The following is a 6,549-nucleotide window of genomic DNA, read 5'->3' as shown; positions in this document are numbered from 1 at the left end:
GTAGTTATCAAAATGAGTTCCTGGGTCCCTTTGATAAACTATTAATCTTTGGTAGCTTAATTATTGTCTCTGCATGAGAGGATGTTCCAGGTTCACTTTATAGGTCTCTTGATTTAGACATAGAACCATCCAATTTTATAAGGAATCTTTGTTCTTTTTAGTGAGGGGTGGTATTTAGACACCACAGCCTGAATCCAGGAGGGTGTGCACTATATTGGACTATTCACATTTCTAGGTCTTTTCTGTGGACAAAGGTAAGAAATACCTTTTTAAAAAGATAATACTCTGTAAGTTCATTTTAAAAAAGATAATATTGCCATAAATTCATACTGATATTTCCAGCTCAAATTCTTTAGATTATTTCATACTCGAACCTGAAGACAAGAATGTCTGAAGGGAGGGGAGGGTATAGCTCAGTGGTAGAGCGCATGCCTGACATGCACAAGGTCCTGGGTTCAATCCCCAGTACCTCCATTAAAAAATAAAAGTGTCCGAAGGCCACCTTCTGCCTCTGTCTCTTCCACCTTGTTGCCTCCCTCCCCCAGGGGTAACTGTCTCTAAAAGCATGCTTTTCCATTTGATTACCTTTTTGTACAGGCAAACACTTACATAGGCATTCATTCTGCTTTCTTCTTCGCTAAATGATAGCACAATATACACGCTTCCTCCTGCTTTGCTTTTTTCACTGACCAAACTGTCTTGGAGCTCCCTCCAAAGTGGTCTTTTCTTTCTTTCTAAAAAATACTTTATTTAATTTATTTTTCTTTGTTTTGGAGGAGGTAATTAGATTCATTTGTTTACTTATTTATTTTAACGGATGTGCTGGGGGTTGAACCCGGGACCTCGTGCCTGCTAAGCACACATTCTACCACTGGGCTATGCCCTTCCACCGAAGTGAACTTCTTAAACTCTCCAGTGTACGAGTGTCCTGGGGCACTGATTAAAATGTGGGTTCTTGGCCTCCCACCCCCAGAGAGCCTGACTTCGCAGGTCTGGGCTAGGGCCCAGGAGTCTGCCTTTCAGTGCCCCTCTACCTCTGAAGGGATTCTGATGTAGACTGTCCATGGACCACAGTTTGGGAAACAGCTCTGAAGAGCTCAGAGTGGTGAGGGAAGGACTCAGGGTGGTGGGCTTTAGGGGGCTGTGCTTAAGTAAAGGACCTGCTACAGGCAATGATGAACACCAAGGGGGTGGGGTGGTGGGTGGTCTGTCCCAGTGGGGAGGAGTATTTTATTGCCAATTTGTTGGGGGTCTCTGGCACGTGGTGACAACACCAGGTGTACATCTGCACCTGCCGAGAGACTCTCTCAGGGAAGCCAGACAGGAGAAACAATGCCAGGCTAACTTATCTCTCTTAATCAGGTAACTGGGAGCCATGGCTGGTTCTTGAGCAGTAGGAGAGAGTGTGGGAAGGTTGACCTTTCCCCCTGGATCTCTCCTTCCCCTTCCTATTTTCCCAGACTAGGAGAACAGATGTGGTCCAGGTTTCCTTGTTCCAAAGGGGCTTTCTAGGGTCTTGTCTTGGACTCTAAAACCACCGACACTTTGTTCCCTGTCTCTTTGGTCTTTAAAAAAAATCCTCTGTGGCTTTCCTGGCACAGCCAAGTCAGGGCTGTTAATTAACCCGAGAGTCCTTGTGAAAAAAAGATTAAGAAACAAGCAGAGCAGGTGGGGAGCTGGACTCCATGCCTGGAGGGAAAGAAAACATGTTTATGAGGAGGAGAGAAGCGACTGGGGTGGTCAGCCGTCGAGGGTGTGGCTGCATCTTCTCGGCTGGAGGGATGGCGGGACGGTCTGCCCCAGCTCTGCCCCCGGCTGCCTCACAGCCTGGGGGACACCATCTGTAAAAGGGCGAAAATCCGGCTCCCGGAGGTTCAAGGGGCTCATCGGGATATTTGGCTGAGTCGGTGCCTGTTACATGACGCAGTGAGAGCTGACGGCTGCGTGAGGCTGGGGAGCTGAAGACAGAGAGGCTGGCGGGTTTCCGTTGTCTGGTTAGGGTTCTGGGCTGTTCTGAGGGCTGGCCGAAGCCATTTTAAGATGTTACTCAGTTGGGAGTTTTTTCAAGGCAGGGCTGAGCTTTATACGTTTTTCCCCTCCCCTCCCACTGGGGCCGTCAGAACACCTGGAAGGCTGCGCGTCCCTGGGGGCAGTCACCCCGGGATCAGGCAGGCAGGGCGCCACCCCGAATCTGGGCTCCGCGGGAAGGGCCTGGCCCTGTTCCGTTCTGGGTCCCCGCGCCTCCTGGGGCTCGGGGCAGGTGCTCCGTGAAGTCGCCTGCATTTCTTAGGGAAGCACTTGTTTGCTTCAAAGGCTACATTGCTCTAAATTTTTTTTTAATGCTGCTTCATTTTTTCCCCAGAACATCAAAATAATATTTTTGGTTTAGTAATTTAGAAAAGACAGAGAAGTACGAAGAAACCACACATAATCCCACATAAGATTTCTAAGGTGATAACTGCTTTCTTGTTAATACACAGTGTATCATAAATATCTACCCATCTGTCTGTCTATCCGTTTATCTATCTATCTATCTATCTATCTATCTATCTATCTATCATGAAGCCTAATGCCTGGCATTTATTGAGCCCTCCCTCTGCCGGGCGCTGAGCTTGGCTATGTCAGATGCGATCCAATTTGCAGTCAGGCAGTCTGGCTCCAGGGGCAGCCCTTACTGCCATCCCGTCCTGCCTCTCTGAGGTGGGGATAAGGCATTAGGCGAGGGGCCAGACGAGCAGCGTTCTGGAGGCACTGAGAGAAGGGAGAGGTCACCTGAGCTAGAACAGTCAGGGAAGGCTTCCTGGAGGAGGTGGGATGGAGTCTGACCTGGAAGGATGGGAAGGGCCTCCTTCCATATGAGCATGGGGGCAGCCACTCCCAGCACAGGCGCGGAGTGACCGTGGTCTGGAGGTACAGACATGAGCTTCTGGTGTTGTCCCAGTCCCCTCAGGACCAGACTGGGCAGGGGAAGGAGGGCACTGGGACCAGACAGGCCTGTGCTGGAGTCCCAGCCTCGTCTCAGGGCCATGGGAAGATCACATAGTGGCCTCATGTGTACCTGCTTCACCAGACACTGTGAGGATCAGTGACAGCCTGCTGTCCTGATCCCTTTGCAGCGCGACACAGGGTCAGTGTTCAAAAATCACTGGGGGTTCTGGTGACATTTCCACAGGCCAGGGAGGAAATGGGCTCACAGAGCCACTGGGGCCCCCGCTCCGGGTCCCACCCTGTGTGTAGACCCTGGGCACACACTGGAGACGTGGCAGAGCCCACATGGAGCTGGCCTTGGTGGCCACTGGCTCAGGAGGGGAGGCAGCCTTGGGTGAGGCCATCCTGGGACAGTGGTCACTGCAGCTCTCTCCATGGCCGGGGGGCACTTTGTTTATGCTTGAGGGCACTGAAAAGTCCAGCCTCCCTTTTGGGACAGGAGGACTCAGAGACGCTGTTACTGGCTTGGCTGTGGCCCAAGGTGGCCAACTGCCCAGTGTGCTGTCTTCCCCACTGTGTGGCTGACAATGGTGCTTTTCCCTTTCAAGGGAGCTGAGGGCCTGTCTGCACCCCAAAGTGTGGCCTGCTCCTTACTCCACCCTCCTGCTCTTGGGGTGACACACCCTCCTTCCCGCTGTCCTCCCTGGCTCCCAGCTTCCTGGCCACCTTGAGGGAGGTTACACTTAGCCCAGCCCCGAGGGGTCGGCCATGGTCACCCCGACTCCTGGCCCCACTTCTGTGACTCAGCACTGGCTCACTGAACTTTCCTTCCCAAGTCTGGGGGGAGCACCCTGGCGGTGCCCACCTCCATGAGCCCCTCATGCTCACTGTCTGGGGTCCCAGCTGCCCGGCTCTTGCCCCCCCTGTAGGGACACACGGGTCATCATTGATTGGCTTCCCAGCCCATTGTCCTCGTCCAGGGTGTGGACATGTTAGTGAGCAAAGCACAGGAGACATGTTGTAATGGGGAGGGTGAGTCCATGAAAAAAAAACAAAACAAATAAATGTCAACTGGAGATGGATGCTGTAGGGGACAGGGGTGGGAGAGTGACCCAGGAGGTGGTGTTTCAGGCAGGTGGTCAGGGGTGCCACTGGCATCCAGTGGGTAGAGTTCTGGGATGCTTCTAAATCTCACGCAGTGTGCAGGGGAACCCCCACTCCATGGATCCTCTGGCTCAAGCTGTCACGGTGCTGGTTTGAGAAGCCCTGACTAGTATCCAATCTCCATGCAGTGGCCGGAGGGTCACTCCTCTGCTCAAACCCCTCAGTGTCCTCCCAGCTCTCTTGGCATAAAATCCATGACCTTCGCACGACCTATAAGGTGCATCACCACCTCTGACCTTCTGTCTCCCACCTCGCGGTCCCAGCTCCATCATCCCGTCTGCCGATCCTTGGACACATCGAGCACACCCCAAACTCTGTGCATGGAGAGTTGTGTGCCTGGCTTCTCTGCTGCATTCACAGCCCTGATCTGCGGTGCTGTCATCTTCTCAGGACCGCCTTCCCTGACCACCTGTCTAAAACACCACCTCCCTGGTCACTCTCTCGCCCCTAGAGTGTCCATCTCCAGGTGACATTTATTTGTTTTTTTTTTTTCATGAACTCACTCTCCCCATTATGTGTCTCCTGTGTGCTTTGCTCACTAACGTGTCCACACCCTGGACAAGTCCCTGGCACATAGTGGACTCTCAGGAAATACCTGCTAATAAAGAAATCTCTACTGAGCGCCTCGCGGGGGCCCCTCGCCCACTCTGCGCTGCCTGGGGACTGGCTGAGAACTGTGCTGGAAAACCACCAGATCTGCGGTCCCCAAGCCTAGGCCAGCATCCCCCAGCACACGCGGGGCTTGAGGAGCACAGACAGCAGCTCCCTAAAGCATGTACTTACACTTGCAGCAGCTCCCAACAGTTTGTGCTGCCAACTTTTCAGACAGCAGCTGTGTTTGGTTTTGGACCTGATCTCCTCCTGTTTCTGGGCCTGACCTCGGAGGCCCTCCTCTCCGGGGGTCGGGGAGGAATGCGGAATTTGCTTCACTTGTGCTGGTCCCCTGTTGCCCCTAAATAAAATATTTAAAGGAGCTGCCCCTTCCCGGGCTCTGGAATGCTGCTTTTAGGGCACAAAAGAAGCCTGTCCTAGAGTCCAGAGGCCAGGAGGACAGACCCCTGAAGGGGTGATGCCGTCCCACCAAGCACAGAGGACAGCCGTGCCTGGGGGTCCCCAGCCCCCGCACCGGCGCTCCAGTGGGGTCGCCAGCACGTCTTCTGGACCAGGTCTGAATGGCAGGTCAGACCGCCTGGGCGTGGGCAGGCTCTGCTCTGCAGTCCTGCGCATCTTCCGCGACCGTGGTGGCACCCTGCCTCACGACAGGGCTGTTCCCACTTCCTGAGACCCAGAGAGGGGCAGAATAGGCCGGGGTCCACTGGGGGCTGAGTAACCAGAGCCTCGGTCTCTCTGGGCTTCTGTTCTCTTACAGAACAGCAGCTGAAACAGCACATGGCACCTAGGGTAGTTGAGTGACACAATACGTGTGAAGTTTTAATTTTTTTAATTGAGGCATTATTTATGTACAGTAAAAATTGCCTTTTCACGTGCAGTTTTATAAGTTCTAGGTAACACTTCAGTCGAGATGGAGAATATTTCCATCACCCCCAGAATTTCCCTTGTGCCTCTCTGCCGTCAGACCCTCCCCACCCCAGCCCCTAACAGCCCGTCTGATTTCTGACCCTACCGTTTTGCCTTTTCCAGAAAGTCCTGTAAAGAGAGTCATCCAGTAGGCAGTCTTTTGAGCCTAGCTTCTTTCATCTTTCTAGCAACATACATTTAAGTTTCTTTTGCAAAGGGAGGGGAGGGTATAGCTCGGGGGAAGACCGTGTGCTTAGCATGCACAAGGTCCTGGGTTCAATCCCCAGTACCTCCATTAAATACATAAATAAAAGTTAATTACCTCCCCCCACAAAAAATTAAAAAATTAAAATAAAAAAATGTGAAATTAAAGAAAAAGATTCATTCACGACTCTGTGTTCATCAGGAGTTTGTTCCTTTTTCTTGCTGAGTAGTAAGTGTTTCACCATAGTTTGTCATCCATCTGTTAAGGGACATTTGGTTGTTCCCAGAACTTGGTGATTATAAATGGAGCAGCCATAAACGTTCATGTGCAGGTTTGCGGGTGAATGTAGTCTTCATTTCTCTCGGGTAAACGTCCAGGAGTGTGACTACTGGGTCATGTGTTGAACGTGTGTCTAACTTCTTAAAAAACTGCCAAACTGTTTCCACGGTGGGTGAACTGCTTTGCATTCTCACTGAGCATCCCAGTTTCTCTGCATCTTTGCCAGAACATGATTTTGCTAATTTTTTTTTTATTTTTAACTAAAAAAATTTCTCCATTGTTTTAATTGAAGTACAGTTTACAATGTTGTGTCAATTTCTGGTGTGCAGCACAATGCTTCAGTCATACATGTACATACATATATTCGTTTCCATATTCCTTTTCATTATAAGTTACTACAAGATATTGAACATAGTTCCCTGTGCTATACAGTAGGACCCTTTTTTTTTTTTAAC

At 51.2% G+C, this 6,549-nt stretch overlaps 1 non-coding gene across 1 annotated transcript; it reads left to right on the top strand.

Moving 5' to 3' along the window:
• The first annotated feature begins 401 nt into the window (after window positions 1–401).
• On the top strand, window positions 402–474 carry TRNAV-GAC (transfer RNA valine (anticodon GAC)). The gene has a single exon. It is a non-coding gene; the product is annotated as a tRNA-Val (tRNA).
• The last annotated feature ends 6,075 nt before the right edge of the window (window positions 475–6,549 follow it).

This window comes from Camelus dromedarius, chromosome 4, assembly GCF_036321535.1.
Source record: "Camelus dromedarius isolate mCamDro1 chromosome 4, mCamDro1.pat, whole genome shotgun sequence".
Lineage (NCBI taxonomy): Eukaryota > Metazoa > Chordata > Mammalia > Artiodactyla > Camelidae > Camelus > Camelus dromedarius.
This window is presented reverse-complemented; position numbering and strand designations above follow the sequence as displayed.